We start from the raw sequence: 17,716 nt of genomic DNA on the forward strand, positions 1-17,716 counted from the left end.
AAACAACAAGGAGTCTGGTGGCACCTTAAAGACTAACAGATTTATTTGGGCATAAGCTTTCGTGAGTAAAAACCTCACTTCTTCGGAAGGATCCGAAGAAGTGAGGTTTTTACTCACGAAAGCTTATGCCCAAATAAATCTGTTAGTCTTTAAGGTGCCACCAGACTCCTTGTTGTTTAAGTTGGAGTAGACGACCTGTTGAAGCAATTAGTATTACTGTATTCTATCTTTGAGTCAACTGGCTGTTATAGAGAAAGAAGGATGCAATTGCAAAGCAAAGAGGTGGTAAACTTAAAGGGAACAGGCTTGTTGGACCAAGCAGCCTTTTCTTGTTCTGTTTTTTAAGGCCTGATCTATACTACACGAACATTTGATTCATTGTCTTGAGTGATTATTTTGCTTGGGAATTTAGGACTCAACCTTGCAAGGCATTGTGCACTTTGGCAACAATCCAGGTCTGCTCATATGCTTTGCTCGATTAGGTCCTGAGTGCACAGTACCTTGAGTCAATAACAAAGTCCTCCACTACTTTATATCCAGTAGTGGATATATTCCAGCCAGCTGATGTGTAAAAATCTTATTGCAATTCCAGTGAACAAAAGGACCATCCTAGAGAATTAAATCTATTAATATAGTGTTAAACTAAAGCTGTTTCTCTTCTTCCTTTATACTTACAGTAACAGATTATAGCAGATTATATTGCATAGCTTTTATAATATAAAATATAATATAAACCTGTCCCCCACTGTGATTATATAACATCTCTATGGCAACTACAGCTATTACTTATAATACAATGCTGTCCTTGGGGGATTGAGGCAAAGTTCAGTCTATGTAATTTAAGGTGTTTGATCTTGGCTAACAGCTCTGTGGTGATGGTCAGTGTCTTATGCATGCTAGATGCGTACACATAATGAATCAGTTTTGTTTACGTAGTAAGAATTCAAAAGAAATACTTCTAAAAAAGCCCAATAGAACTATGAACTATGGTGGGACACACAAATCCAGTCTTTAAAAAGAATCAGGAATTTGTTGTGAATTTGTTTGCCTAGCTGCTCAGATTTTTTTTAAAGTCTATAAATGCTACTCTAACACAAGTTTTTTGATCTAAACTGAAAATGTAAATCAAAACTCAGCATTACCATTAGGAAATGAAAGCAAAGGAAACTAGCAGAGCAAAGGGAGAAAAATTAATACTGAAGCTTGGGGAAGTAGATCAAATGATGTATAACAAACATCTTTTAGGAGTTCTTCTAAATTCCCAGTGCTCACCTCCATTGACTAAATGGCTAAAAGGCAAAGAGGCTCCTTGTACAAGCCCTGCAAGCGTGATAACACCTTGAAACTAGCTTCCTTATTCTCTGCAGAATGTATGTGTTACAAAAATAAAAACTGCAGCTTGTGAGATGAAAAATCTAGTACACGAAGTGTGGGGAAAAATTCCCAACCACCAGAGTCTGATCATTGTGAAACTTAGCCTGTACTAAAAAATAACTCTGCTGAAACCTGGATGAAAAAAATCACGTTAATCAGGACAGTGAATGGACTCTGAAAATGTTGAGGAAAATACCATACGCAGAAGACAGTGTAACTTTAAATAGGTACCATGGCCTGACAACTCAGCAGCTGAATCATGGGATAACCTAGAAACTCAGAAAACTCAGCTCATCAGTAGAAGTGAAACTGTCAAGCCCAGGGGTTCAAAATGTTTCTAATGGCACTGCCCAAATGTTGTTAGAGATGATCTTTACGGGGATGGCATTTGAGCCATGAGACAAAGTGGAACACCTGTCCCCCATTGTGATTGTATAACATCTCTATGGCAACCACAGCTATTCCTTACTTTGAAAAGTAATTTTAGGAAGATATTAGTGTACTTTTAATTTACTTTAATTCAATTAGGCAGAGAGAAGAAATAAGGAAGAGAATCAGCAATAGCAATATTCCAATATTAGATCCAAATGTTCATGTTAACATAAATATATCAAATTTTGGTTGGAGGGAAATTAAAGGTTTTGACTGTTGGACATTGGGCAGATAGGGTTTTGGCTCCTGGAGCTCTACAGATGAAATTATGATTGCGAGAGGCAGTCTGGCACTGGGGGACAGGCTTGTTAGCTGGATGTTTCTTCTAAAATAATCAGTAGTGAATAAAGTCGTTGACTTTTAAATTGTCATCTTTATGTTTCAGACTTTGAAATGAATGGGACACGCACCTCAGACCTATCTGTAGTCTCAGTAAGACAACATTGTATCAGTTTCCATTCTGTTCATGTTTTCTAAGGCTTTCTTCAGTCATAATTTAAAAAAAAAAAATAAAAGCTTGGATTTTGAAGCATGATTCTGTATGTTGCACCTGCAGATGATAGAAAACGTAGAGCCCTGGATAGTACAGTATGTTTCAGTCTAGATTTGTCAAACTCAGCTGTGAACATGAAGTCCATCTTAGATGAGAGGAAAGGTAGATTTTCCCTGGTTTGTATTAGATGGAATATTTTGGTTATTTTGTTGTCTATAAAAGCATACTTGAGCACATTACACAAACATTTATACTGCAGACACTAGTACATGCAGAAATTCTGGGTATTCATGGTTGCACCTCTCTTTTGTTGTTGAATGGTGCTCTGTGAGTTTGCTTTTTAATGTGATTTCAATCATTTGTGTTTTAAAAAAATCAAAGACTTTTTTTTTTAATTTCACATTCCAACAATAATTTGTTCATTGCTAACACACCCAAGCCTGTTGAGCTAGCTTCTGGCTGCAATCCAATCAGATTATCAGATGCCTGAATGAACTCAGAAACGTTTTAGCAGTGTGAAGAATTTATGCTTAATCACTTGGGGAAAATATCCTATTTTGATTTCTAGCTACACTACTCATGTTCAATTGCCTAGTCACATGAAAATAAAATGTCACTATCCAGCCATATACTTCTTTTAAGTTTTGCTAGACAACATGCTTTGACTCAGTGTCTATCATTCAGCATTACATAAGAGGATCTCCACAACTATTTAAATTAAAAATGAAAACAAAACAAAAAACCCACACCTAATATATGGAGTGGCCTACTTGCAATTCAGAAATATGTAAATAGGGGATCCAAACACTAAACTCTGGAGATTTTGTATTTGTGTAACCCACACACCTTCTGGGTATGGTGCTCTGTCCCTTCTAGTGGCACCGAGACCACTTAGAGAGTCTGCTACAGTCTTAGCTAAGGGCCATATGGCTTTTTAGCTCATGCAGTAGAGACTTATGCATTTAGCTCCACAGGGCCCAGGTTTGATCCTGCCCACCGATGACTGGGGTCTGTCCAAATTTTGTAATTTGGTGTCATCAGGACACTGCCTCCTGTGCGCTTCCTCATGGCAGGGCACTTTGCTACAGCTGCACTACCTTACTTTCCCCAAGAGAGTTTCCAATCAGCTCTGGTGACTTCTGGATTAGCCATCTGGCCAGGTCATTATGAATGTTCAATCCCCTCCTTTGAGGTAGCCAGATCCAAAGTCTCAGGCCCTCTGAGGTTATTGCCCCTCTGTCTCTAGGCCCAGCTGTCAGACCCACCCCTTCCCCTGTAGCACTCCCGGCCATGGCTGACTCAACCACCAGTGGCAGATGTCTGAGAAACCCAAACACTCTGGTGTCAGGCCTGCCTTCTCTCCTGGAAGGCTCTGACCAGCCACAGTCTTACTCAGTTCCTAGCTCCAGTCAGCCTTCTCCCCTTAGAGAGAGCAGTTGGACACATCAGAATTTTTTGAACAAATGGCACCTTAGTGTAACTAACATAGCTCAAACTCTATTACAGCTATTATATTTATAGATCTGTAGACTCCAAGGCCAGAAGGGACCATTGTGATCATCTAGTCTGACCTCCTGTATTACACAGGCCATAGAACTTCCCCAAACATTAAATGCCATGAGAAAGTCTGTTGAAGATTTCCATTTTCAATCCTAGTCACCATTTTACCTTTATTACTTCAAAAAAAGCAAATCTTTTCACTGAACCACCAAGATGTACACCTGTAAATTGGGTGTGCGATTGCACTGCGAGCCAGAGGTGGGACTATTGAGGGGGTAATTTGGGGCAGGTCAATGGGTGGGGAATGCCATGAGGCAACTGAAGGAATTAGCATTCTGGAAGTGAGTTCATGGGGCACCTGGGATTCACATTCTGTTTTGATCTTAGTGATTCACCTCCTGTGAGTATGGAGGAACGAACTTTCAGAAGGGATTTAAATGAGAAAAGGGTGTTGTTTATAGTTCACAGCAATAATAGAACAAAAACAAAACTCCTCAACCAAAAACACTGGTCACAATCCCCAAAGGCCTCCCTGCCTCAACCACTCCTGGGGAAAGGACCAATCCCCAGTTTCCTCTCCCTTGTGTACCTTATCCAATCATGCAATCTTCTGACCCTTTCCAGGCTGCTGCTTGTACCTTAACCCCATTATGGCTGACTGAGACCTGTAACATATCTCAGTTAGCTTCTCCTGACATATCACTTGTTGGTTCCAGGCAGTGTAGTTGTAGCCAAGTCAGATACCCAGCAGGTTGTAGGTCTTTACAATATTTCAGGTTACCACTGTAAGCTCCCAAAGAGGAGAAATGGGATGAAGACAAACTAATGGAAGAAATCAAATATTTAAATAACACATCTAACAGACTTAAGGCCTCTTACATGGCATCATGGGAAAGAGTCAATCATGGGGCATAATAAGAATCTAATAGCCAAAGAAGGCCAAATGTAAACACTGTCATCCTTAAAAAAAAGTTCAGAAGAAGCTATACAAATAGCAATGAAGGAAGACAAATATGCACACTCAGAACACACACCAGAGTCTTCTTGCAGAAGCACACAGCAAGAATTTGATTTAAGCTTGGGGAATTTGGAATTCAGACACAGCTGAATTCCACTCGAAAGCCTTACTTATATGAACTTTCCTGTTCCTTTATTGCCAGGTAAAAGGGTAACAATACACAATATTGCATCAGTGCCATTCAACTTAAAGCACAGGGGAAGCTGTTAAAGTAAACAGTGATCAAGACAGACTATTGTTGGAGGAAATAAACCAGGATTTTGAATTCCAGAGAACCCTTTACTTTTAAAAAGTATTTTGTCAGTTTGAAGTACTTGTCATTTCTGGAGGCTAAGATGACATTTGATAGTCAAAATTCTATATATTCCTGGTGGGTTTAAGATTTTGTTTTAGTATGATTACAACTATAGAGAACACTATACATAACCTTATGAATGATCATATTCAAACTAGCTTCTCTAGGCACAGGTTTTTTACTGCCAAGAAAGTGACATTTTGAATGTGTTATGGGCAAGCATGACGTCTAATGTTGTCTGGCAACATTTATAATACGTAAAAACAAAAAACTTCGCTCAAAAAACAGTTAAGGCTGCAAACCACTTATTTATCTATCACATTGTTCTTAAAATCTAAGCACTAAAAGAGGAAATGATGACTTATAATGTTTTAAACTAAGTTTTCTCATTTGGGAATTTGCCAGATTTCGGTTTCCTGTTTCTTACATTTTTCATTTATTCTTTTGTGTAGGTAAATTAAGATTCAGTTTTAAATGTTAATAAACAGAATCGACTCCAGAGTATTAAACTGAAGGAATGAGTGATGAGTTGGCCAGGTTCGTAATAGTACCTGTTAACACCGCATCAGTGTCAGTTTCCACTGATAAGATGTGTATGTTTATCATTCAGATTTTGATGAGGCAGTAAAGATTTGCAGAATCAAAACCTAAGATGGGAGCCCTTGTTGAAAGAGACATTAACTTCATTCACTGAAGATACTGAAACAAAAACAGGTATTTCCTAAAATGATTTTAAAAATTCACATATATAGAGAACTATATTATTTTATTAGGGCCCAATTCTGCCACCCCTCACTTATATTGAACAATACTTTACAAATAGTCAACATGAGTCAGAGTTGCAAAATTTCACCATTAGTAAATACATATTTAAACACCAGGTCTTTATCATGCAAACATTTATTTAAATAATTTCAGTGGAACTCAGGTCTTGTCTACACAGCAAATTACTGTGTGGCAAGCCAGGGTGTAAATCTTCAGCGCTTCAGCTTGTTGCGCAGTAACATCCCATATGGATACTGCTACAGTGCAGTGAAAGTCCTAGAATGTGGCTTGGCATACTACTAAATGTAATCATGCGGTTTAATTACTTCTACTGGGCCAAAATTTCACCCTGTGGGTGTCTGCATTTTAATTTTCTTTTAAAAAAATATGACTTTTGCATTTTTGTTATGATAAAGCAACAAGTATTTTGACATTTTACCACGACAAACTATCATCCTAAATTATATTCAATCATTGCAGTTTTCACTAAATAACAGGTGTGGATGAGCCCCTGTTCCATGGCAGATGCACAATATTTGCCAAGTCCTCACTCTGTATCCCACACTGCTTTGCTGGCTACCTGTGTGTTTACCTGTGTATCCTCTACTGCTCCAGAGTCATCCTGACTCGATGTCACCTTGCCATTTAAATGCTGGTGTGAAATGAGTATCTTTCCTTTGTGATTATGGTTTGTGAGGAGTTTGGATACCAGTTCATAATCCTAGTTGACTGGTCATGCCTCATGCATCATTATGTTCTTGTGTTGAAGTCATTGATTTGAATTTCCCCCGTCAGTTAATTCCAGTTACAACAAGACCAGAAATTCTAATCTATACAAGGCCTAATCTCTCATTGGGTGTGCAAGAAAGTTTAGTAGAATTTATTTTCCAATGTATAGGTGTATGTGGACTGCAATTTGTGAGATTATGTACAGAATAAATCTTATTGTCTAAAGAGATAACAAGGGGATTGAAGGATAGCCATGAAAGCCATGTTCACTGTCTGTCTTGTTTCATGGGGGCTGTCAGTGGGTTGTGCCTTCTTCTCCACTGTCTCATCACTTTATGAAGGGGGAAGTTTGGAGTTTATAAGCCATATGAAAGAAGTGAGTATTAAAGCAGTGATGTGAAGGAATGTATCAATGGAGAGAGAGAAGGGGGTTCCAGGAGCAGGGTGTATGTGGTAGGAGGAAATGAAAGGGGACGCTTACACCTGATTGGGTGTAGTAAGGGAGTGTGAGGTGTGTGTGTGTGTGGGCAGGGGGGAAATGAAATGCATTGAGAAGTCAGCTGAATGAAGAAGAGTTGAGCCATATTTAAGAATCCACACACAGTGTTTTACGCATTTCATTTGCTACTGTACATCCAGCTGCACTGTGATGACATAGCAGTGAGGGATTTATTTCTGCTGTTGTTTAAGGGATCATTCATACCTCATTGTACTCAAAATTTGTCTCCAACTCAACATACCGTCATGTATCTGTCAGTCACTAACCAACAACATTTTTATCAATTTTTCAATCATTCTTCATGTTTGTGAGCGTTTTCCAAATTACACCAAAGTTTTTTCTTTCCAGCTTGCGCTCATGGGCTACTACTTTGTAGCCAAGTTCAGTGTATTTAATATCTGCTTTCAAGTGTTTGCTACATTTCTAATGTCACTTTTTAGTTAATATTTATCCAGCTTCTTCATTTAGATACGATATAATTATAATGAAGAAGCATCCTTTTGTCACTAATTGCATATGATACTCAGACACTAGAGCAAAGAGCTGCATGAATGGCCCTTTCTTTAAAAGCTGTGTTTTGGACATTTGTTTCAGTCTGCATTACTACTAATGGTCATATTCTTTCTTCATTCCATGCACAGAATTCCCATTAATGTCAACAGCAGTAATCACACATGGAACGAGTGGAGAATATACCCCCTAAACTTGTTAATATGTGAATGACCATCTAATTATTATGGTTTTACTTAATCTTTGTACTGGATGTGCTAAACATCGTTTTCTATCTGCCTTGAGGCAAAAGTATAATTTGCTAGTTTTCTCATTAGAATTGAATGGGGCAAATGCAGTGTTGCTATTATGATAATTTCAGTTGCTGAGCACAGACAGTTCATTGAGACCTATACAGAACAAAATAGTGATACTAGCCGTACCCGCAAGTAGCTTTAAATCTATAGGGGCTTGATCCTGCAAACTGAAATTAATGGAACTGTCATGAAGGTTTCCAAGATTCTAAGGCCAGAAGAGATCATTGTTTCACCTCCAGCATAATACAGGCCATAAAACAGGAATTATTTCAGGGAAGTTCTAACCAGAAAAAAATCCACTCTTGATTTAAACATTGTCAGATTTGTTGGTGATTTAACTTACCTCTGCTCTGTTGTCAATATCAAGGGTGGCATCTAGAAAAGAACTTAAAGCCCACCCTGCAAAAGCGTCATTAGTTAAGGGACACCTCATGAAGAACATCTTTTGCAAACTGAACATCCTAATAAAGCAGAGAGGTGAAGCTGAGGAGATATAATGATTTGGTGGTCAGTATTCTATGGGACTGAAACATTGCCTGTACTTGTCAAGACTGAAAAGAAGTTGGACACCTTTCAGATGGAACATCTCCAAATGATGGAAATCATCAAATGTTATGAATTCACGTCAAATGAAGAGATCCGTTTTCTAACTAAACAGGCCCTGCTCCCTCAAATGGTTGCCCAACACCTCTAAGTTGGTATGGTCATCTGCTCTGAATGCCTACCAGCTGCCCTCTGAGAATTATCTTTGACTTTGACCCAATGCAAGCAGGATGGAAAAGACTTCTATCTCCCTGGGAGACCTAAAACACAATAGCTGGATGGCATCAATAGACTCGTATTCCACACAGCCATCCAACCCTATAATTTGCCAGATTTGGCTCAGGACAAAACATTAGGGAGGCATATAATGCATTAAGTAGCCACTACAGCATGAGAACTAGCCTAACTTTGCCAGATTTGTAGGATTGAGTCATAATCTGAACAAAACAATGCACACAGATAATGCACTGTCTGCTAAAAGAGTGGAATAGAGGTTTTCTTTTAGAGGGTTTTGAAAGTTTCTGGTCACCCCATCTCAAATACATATATTAGACCTGGAAAAAAGTACACAGAAAGGCAACCAAAATCATTAGGCGTATGGAATAGTTTCCATATGAGGAGAGCTTAGAAAGACTGTTCAGTTTGGAAAAGAGGCGATTACTGTGGGGGATCTGATAGAGGTCTATAACAGGGGTCGGCAACGTTCGGCACGCGGCTCGCCAGAGTAAGCACTCTGGCGGGCCGGGCCAGTTTTATTTACCTGCTGACACAGCAGGTTCGGCCGATCATGGCCCCCACTGGCCGTGGTTCGCCGTCCTGGGCCAATGGGGATGGCGAGAAGCCACGGCCAGCACATCGCTCGCCCCCGCCGCTTCTTGCCGCCCCCATTGGCCCGGGACGGCGAACTGCGGCCAGTGGGGGCCGCGATCGGCTGAACCTGCTGCGTCAGCAGGTAAATAAAACTGGCCTGGCCCGCCAGGGTGCTTACCCTGGCGAACCGCGTGCCGAACGTTGCCAACCCCTGGTCTATAAAATCATGAATGATATGGAAAAAATTGAATAAGGAAGTGTTATTTGCCTCTTCACATAATACAGGAATTAGGGGCTACCCAGTGAAATCAATAGGGCAGCAGGTTTAAAACAAAAGTAAGTACTTCTTCACACAACACACATTCAATCTGTGCAACTCACTGCCGTGGGGTATTATGAAGGCCAAAAGTATAACTGGGTTCCAAAACTAATTAAATAATTTTTGGACTATTATCCAAGATGGTCAGGAATGTTACCCCATGCACTAGGGTGTCCATAAACCTCCAACTGCCAGAAGCTGGGACTGGATGATATGGGATGGGTGCCTGGAGGAGAGTGCTTCAGTGGCTGGTAGTGTTAGGGAGCTAACACCCAGTTATCACAAGCACACTGGAGGCAGGAGGTATCCCACGAACCATCACAAGGTATTTGCATGGCCCCAGTATAGCAGTATCTGCATGCCTCATAATTTTGTGTATTTATCTTCACAACATTCCTGTGAGATGGGGACGTACTACTATCCCCATTTTACAGATGGGGAACTGAGGCACAGACAGACCAAGTGACTTGCCCAAGGTCAGACAGGAAGTCTATGGGAGAGCAGGGAATCTAATGCAGATCTTCTGAGATCCAAGATAACATCCTACCCCCTGGATCATCCTTCCTTTTTTTGCACTTGATCTTTTAGACCAGGGATCGGCAACCTTTGGCACGCGGTCTGTCAGGGAAATCTGCTGGTGGGCTGGGCTGGGTTGTTTACCTGCAGCATCCGCAGGTTCGGCCGATCGCAGCTCCCACTGGCCGCGGTTCGCTGTTCCAGGCCAAAGGGGGCTGCAGGAAGCAGCATGGCCCGAGGGATGTGCTAGCCGCTGCTTCCTGCAGCCCCCATTGGCATGGATGGTGAACCGCGGCCAGTGGGACCTGCGATCGGCCAAACCCACAGAGGTGCAAGTAAACAAACTGTCTCGTCCTGCCAGGGGCTTTCCCTGATGGGCTGTGTGCCAAAGGTTGCCAATCCCTGTATTAGACAGAGAATGGGAATAGGGGCTAGAGTTTTAGTTCCAACATTGCTACTTACTTGGTGCAACTTGTACAAGTCATTTGAAACTCACATACAGAGGTTCCAGTCTGTAAAATGGGGATAATAATACATATATCATTGTTGGTTTTAGTTAATATCTGTCAAACACTTCAGTAATAAAAGTGCTACAGTAATAGGTCTTTTCATATAATTTGTGAAAGAGTAACACATGGTAATGAGAAAATGTTATACCTGTATGGCTAATTTACACATCAAGTTATTTTCAGTAATAGGATTTTAAAGCTTATGGTAGATTGATTCTAGTTTCAAACTAGTTCACACTTCTTCAACCCTGCACTGCCAGTCTACATCAATCTTTATTATGACTTTGTCAATTAGTTTCACAGCTATGAAAAATCTTGACATAGGATGTGTTGCCTTTTTATCTGAATAGTTTTGTAGCAAGAAAAAACAACAAATTTTAGAGCAAAGATACAGGTGAAAAGTGAAAAGAAAAGACCAGTTTCATTTCTTCCGATTATTAAAAGGTGTAAAATGATGAGCTTTTTAAAGTTTGATTGTACCATCAATTTTATCATCCATGTCAAGTGGGTGTGATACAAGAACTAGTTAGGAGTTTTGAAATATGTGTCAAACCACACTCCAAATCCACATAGGAATCTTACACTACCTCACTGTAGAGAAATCGCTGACATGGAAGCACAGTGTTCTTAAGATTTATGATTCTATTCCTGCTAGTTAGGAGAGTTCACTGAAGCTCTCACTAGAACGTGTGTAGCTATAATTAAGGGCTACTTTAACATTTCACTTTAAACACTTATTTTCAGGAGTTTGTATCTAAAACATAAAATCTGGCTTCAGGTTTGTACCTTGCACCAGGTTTTAAGGCAATAGCTGTGATGGCTAGGCAGCAGATAAGAGGCAGGTTGTTTGGAGAGAAGACTGTACAGGGTTCTGGAATTTTCTAGGCCTAAAGTCACTAGTATTTTTGGATACCTCCATTTTTGAGTGCCCAACTTCCACAAATCTGATTCAGAGAAGGTGGATACTCAGCACTTTCCAAAAGTCAGGACTCTTTAAGGTGCTTCACATGGGCACCCAAAATCACTAGGGCCCAGATCCTCAAAGGTATTTAGGTATTTCCTTTCAATGGGTGTTAGATTCCTAAATATCTCTGAGGATCTGGGCCTACGTTGCTTCTGCAAATTTAGACCCTAGTTCACACTGAGCATGCCTAGAAACTTAATACAGATATTAGCCACCATCTTGTGGATTGAACTGAGGACCTCTGATGCTGAATTCATGAAATTCTACAGCCTCAGAGAAATCATTGGGTTCTGGAGCTGAGCACAGCAGAACCACATCCCCAGTGGATCAGATGCAGAGGGGGACACATATGCACTGACCAGTGCAGGGGTCGGCAACGTAAGGGTAAGCACCCTGGGTAAGCACCCTGGCGGGCCGGGCCAGTTTTATTTACCTGCTGACGCGGCAGGTTCGGCCGATCGCGGCCCCCACTGGCCACGGTTCGCCGTCCCGGGCCAATGAGGGCGGTGAGAAGCGGCACGGGCGAGCGATGTGCTGGCCGCAGCTTCTCACCGCCCCCATTGGCCCGGGACGGCGAACCGTGGCCAGTGGGGGCCGCGATCGGCCGAACCTGCCGCGTCAGCAGGTAAATAAAACTGGCCCGGCCCGCCAGGATGCTTACCCTGGCGAGCCGCGTGCCGAACATTGCCGACCCCTGGACCAGTGGGTTGTATTTGCATTCTTATTTGCACACTTGTAACACGCTATGTATCCTTCACCACTTGTCAATAAATGCAATGTAAAAAAGTCATTTTCATAGACATGTTTCATAGTTAAAAGCCAAGCATGTCCACATTTTTGGAGAACAGCAAACAATGAATCAGAGCTTTTTGAAGGTGCAGTGACTACAGCGCAAACTGCTTCAAATTGGTAAATATGACTGAACATTCATGGCAAAGATGTATTGCTTGACCTGGATACCAGAACACATGCGAGGTTGTAATTAAGGAAACTGCATGGAAACCTATGGCAAAAACAGTTTTATAATAAGGACATAACACAATCCAAGAGCAAGAAACTTGTCTTAAAAACTAGTATCATATACTAACTTTCCCAATAGAGAACGCAGATGTATCACCTGTGCTATTTAACACACACACACACACACACACACACACACACACACAACTGCCCGCTTCAGCCAGTAAGCTCATGTACCCTCATGACATCTGCTTAGCAGTAACCAGAAGGAACTGTGGTCTTGCTTGTCATCTGACCTTGACACCTTGACCAAATACTTTACAGAGTAGTGACTTAAACTAAATGCACTGATGACAGTCATCTTATTTCCATATTGCCAACCAGTTAGCTCATCGACAGCTGTAGATCCTTCTAAACAATGAGCCAGTTGTTCTTGAACCATACTGTACTTCTTTGGGGATAAAGCTTGACCACTCTTTGTCCTTTCAACACCACATTGAGAAGTCATGTTAAAATCCAGTAAAGAGTTGTCCTCCTCTGCAGGCTTGCCAGCAACTCATGGGGCACTAGCACTGCAACCTTCTGGACATCTACCAATGTCCTAATTATTGCATCTGCCAAACACAGTATGGCAGCAATGGGCTCCAGTCATCACTATGGCAATTTGGTCTCAGTGATCAACTCTGCCCTTCATATCATCACTGATGCTACAAAACAACTCCAGTCTCCAGAAGAAAGGATTCTTTACCCACTTGCCCTCAGCGCTGTCTAAAGCTCCCTCACCCAACTGTGCCTGACAACAGTCACAGTCCAGGTGACCTTATACATAGTTGATGTCCTTGTTTTTCCCAACAAGGTTAATAGCATTTTATTGCACCCAACTTCAGAACTGAACTGTGTTGTAACCAAAATACTCAAACTGTCATATAACTAACATATGAGTGGGGCCTATTTAGTCAATTTCCTTTGCTCTCCAACAGATGCCAAGAGCGCGCTCCCTCCGCAATGGAGCCCCCATACATCTGCAATTCTTAAGCAGCTCTTGGCTCATTTCACCAACAGATGATGACAGAGCTCTTTACTCTCTAAGGCCTCAGGCCTTACACGAGAACTCTCAGATAACCTCTCTGGGCTAGGCTGTCTGGAAGGAAAGTACCACATTGGATAGACATATCAGTAATTCCACTCGTCTATCCATCAAGAAAAATTCCCTTTATCCTAAAAACACTTTCAAATCTGGATTATTAACATATAGAAAATTGGCATTATCATTTAATATTTATATTTCAGTAGTTTCCAGAGGTCCCCATCAAGACTGGGTCTCCATTTTGCTAGTCACTATACAAAACACAAATGTAGCCACAGTCCATGCCCCCAAAAGTTTATCAAAGAAAAAATGGGATTGATTGTATGGGTAGAACAATCTACAGACTGTTTAAATTCTATGGTTGTAATTGAAAAAACGGATGAAGTAGGTATATGTATTTATCCACATGATTTAACTAAAGCCATAAAATGTGAACATTATCCAATAAAAATTGTTGAAGAAGTGGCAGCAAAGCTCTCAGAAGCAAAAATATTCTCAGCACTAGATGTAGGACATGCATTTTAGCATGTATAATTAGATGAGTCAAGCTCCAAGCTAGTGACTTTTAATATACCATTTAGAGGTTTTATAAGGTTATAAATTGAAGTGAATGCAATTGGATATACAATTTGAATGCCATTTGCTCTTCTGCTCTTGAGGTATTTCAAAGACCTTATATGTGGCGAGATAGGCAGCCTGGTGCAATGGATAGTGTTCACAATAGGGCATCAGGAAAAATGGGTTCTATACACTCCTTTGCCACTTATCTGACCATGCTGATCTGCTAGTCTGCTGTGCGACCTTGAGCAACTCACGCACCACCCTGTGTCCTAGATTCTCCATCTGAAAGCTAGGGATAATGATCCTTGCCTTACTTCAAAAGCACTATATAAAGCTAAGTGTGCCATCTTCTCTTCCCCATCCCTGTTTGTTTGCTTCACCCTCCATTGCATCTAGTGTTAAACTAAGATTGTCAACTTTTTGGGGTGGGGACTATCTTTCTGTACAGTTCCTAGTATGACAGGGCCATGACCTGGTTGCAAACTAAGCGCTATCCTAATGTCAATATTTCTTGTTACATGGCACTGCTCTTTGAAGGGTTCAAAACTGATGCAGTTATAATGCTTGATGTTTACATTTGGGTTAGGGACCCTGTACACAGTGAAGGACATTCCAGGTTTTGCAGAGAGCTGAAGATGTCTAGCGTGAGACTAACAGAGTGTCTATATTAGATATAAGCAGAACAAAATAGGTTGAGTACAGAGTCAAATAAGACAGGAAACAGATTAAATGCACCTCTACAATGTGTAGCAAATCGACAGCGATTTATGGAGATAGATTTGGGATGAATTTTGCCAAAAAGCTTATCAACAGCCAATAAGCCCTTAGGGTAATTGACAGAAAAGAACATTCCCTGGCATTGGGAAGAGCAGTTTTTAAGCAGGTAAAACACAGGGGTCACCAACCAACTAGTTTTAAAATTTTAGGATTTAGCTAGTCAGTTGTATTACACACAGATATATTTTCCAAAGGAATGTGCACTTCCTTACTGTTATTCAGGAAAAGCTGCTAACTGCATTTGCTTTAAGCTTCCTAAAGAAAAAGGCAGAAATAAACTACACCAGATTGAAAAGGAGAAGCTAGTACTTAGAGCTGGGTGAGAAACACAATTTTAAGATTTCAAAGAGTGCCCTGTTTTGCTTTGGGATGAACCTGAAAGTTGTCAATATTTTTCATGACAAACAGAGAGTGCCACCCACTACCGAATAACCAGTAGCCCAGGCACTTACCTGGGATGTAGGAGACATTGCAGCACCAGGTTCAAGTCCCTTATCTGCCTGATTCAAAGCAGGTAATCATACCCGAGTCTCCCATGTCCCAGGTGGGTGCCATAACCATTGGGCTATAGAGTCAGCGCTGCTCCTTCTGGCACAATGAATATTAAATTATTGATATGAAGAGGAACAGCTCCAACAGAAGCATGCACTCTCTTCTCTCTCTCACTGCAGAAATTCCACCCCGGACACGAGAAGCCTTCCAGAAAAAGTTTAACCAGAACTGCCCCTTTTGTGGGATAAGTTTCAGGTTTGACAAACCAGCACTTGACAAAAATGTTTTAACTGAAAATTCCTGACCATTCTACTAGTAATTGTATTTGGTTGTTTTAAGTTCACTAACATACATAAAGGAGAGAAAAGAGGCATAGAAAATTTACATACAATGCTAAAAAGCTATTAAAGATTTTAGGCCAGTTTCTTCAGTCCTTCATCTGGCAAACGTCCTTCTGATTTCATTAGCAGTCTTGCTAGATTAAGAACGACAGAATATGGCCTTTTTTCTTTAGCACTACTGGAATGGTTTTATAGTCCAAGGGCAGCCCTCATGGTGGTGTCATCACTCACTATCCTGCAGCACTCTTTTGTGGTGGTGTCATCCATCTCTTAGTGAGATACTCGGTCTTCTAGCCAGGTTCCCCTAGAGTCCCACATTTTCCAGGGCATCAGTGTCCTAAATAACATCCTTGTGAAAAGGTATACTAACTCTTTCAAGGCCCGGACAGCCTGGGTGCATAATCAAGAGGCCCCAGCTCCACTGAAAGGCTGGGCTATTTGGACAGGAAGCTGAGCAAGAGAAAGGGAAGTAAAAGCCATGAAGGCTACAGTAGGTGTTGGCAGTTTTTCTGCTCAAGCTCTAGGAGACCAGCCTAACCACAGGCTTTGCCTTGTGGACTTCAAGTTGAGACCTCTGAACCTGGGCCCTGAGGTGAGAACCTTATGAACTTTTTATTGTGATTGCTCCTTCCTTGAAACCTTATTAAAAGGGGACATCCCTTGCAGAGAAGAAAATAGATTGGCACTGCCTAAAAATGACCATAAGTGTGACACTCAGAATTAGCAGAATTTCAAACTGAAACACAAACACCTGCTTTGGCAGCCAGGAACATGAACTGTTTAAATGGATGGCTGAAAGAAAGAGTACATCTGGTTGCCAATCTGAGACCACATTGGTAGTTTAGGGTTTAAATTAGCAAAAGAAAAACATTTTGCTATTGTTTTACTTCTAACACTATCTTTGAAAAATGAAGGCAATTATATAATTTGCCTGAATCTGTTCCACAGCCCAGGCGATAGCTGTGTAGCTCGCATAGGCTTCAGTGGGCATCAATCAGTGAAATCCTCACATACAGCATTTAAAAGTGTATCTTATGAGTCTGACCAAACTACAAAAGCAAATAAATTCAGATTCCAAGCAGGAAATCCATTCTTATTTTATCTGGTTGTATTTAGATATCAGTCTTTACATAGCAGCTGATTTTATGAAACTTGTATTCAATATCTGGGCACAGCAGAGTACAATCTCCAAAGGTTTAATTCTCCTAAGTTATTAATTAGTCTGGAAGTCTAGACAATGTCAGTATTTCAAGAGTTAAGGGCTCCCTCACTGCCAGTCCTCCACTATACCTACTGTGCTGGTGTTAGCCATTACTACTCCATTGAAAGCAGTGAAGTTGTTATGTCCAGCAGCATAACAGGTGCCTTCACTCTGGAATATTTGCGAGTCATAAACAGGTTAACTCAAAACTGAAGGTTTTAAGTGAGATTGTAAGGTTATTTGAACCCAACTGTCTGGGATTTACTAAGACAATGACTGGTGTAAAAGACCCCTACATTACTAGGTTCAAGATGTTACATAGCGATCTGCATACATTGCTATGCAAAGCAGAATAAAAATCCTGATTTAAAAATTAGATTTAGAACATGATTTCTTAATGATTGCAACAGTGCCATGCACTTTAAACACCCCATCACATGATACCTGAGGAGACACAAAGCTGCAAATATAGTTATTTTTCAAAAATATCCACTTTGATTGCTCAAACGATGTTTTGTGTTTACCAAGAGAAATACAGTATTTTAAAATACATATCTTCCTCAATTTTCTCTTGCACCAAGCAATGCAGGGACACATACAAGTTACTCTGAACTCAATAAATGATCAACCCTTCTTTTGATTGCATTCACAAGGAGTTTCTCTGACATCAGGTGCGCGTTAGACATCTCAGAAAAACTTTCCTGGCTTACAGTGGAGCTATTGCA

The sequence above is a fragment of the Trachemys scripta genome, chromosome 11 (genome assembly GCF_013100865.1).
Source record: "Trachemys scripta elegans isolate TJP31775 chromosome 11, CAS_Tse_1.0, whole genome shotgun sequence".
NCBI classification, from domain to species: domain Eukaryota; kingdom Metazoa; phylum Chordata; order Testudines; family Emydidae; genus Trachemys; species Trachemys scripta.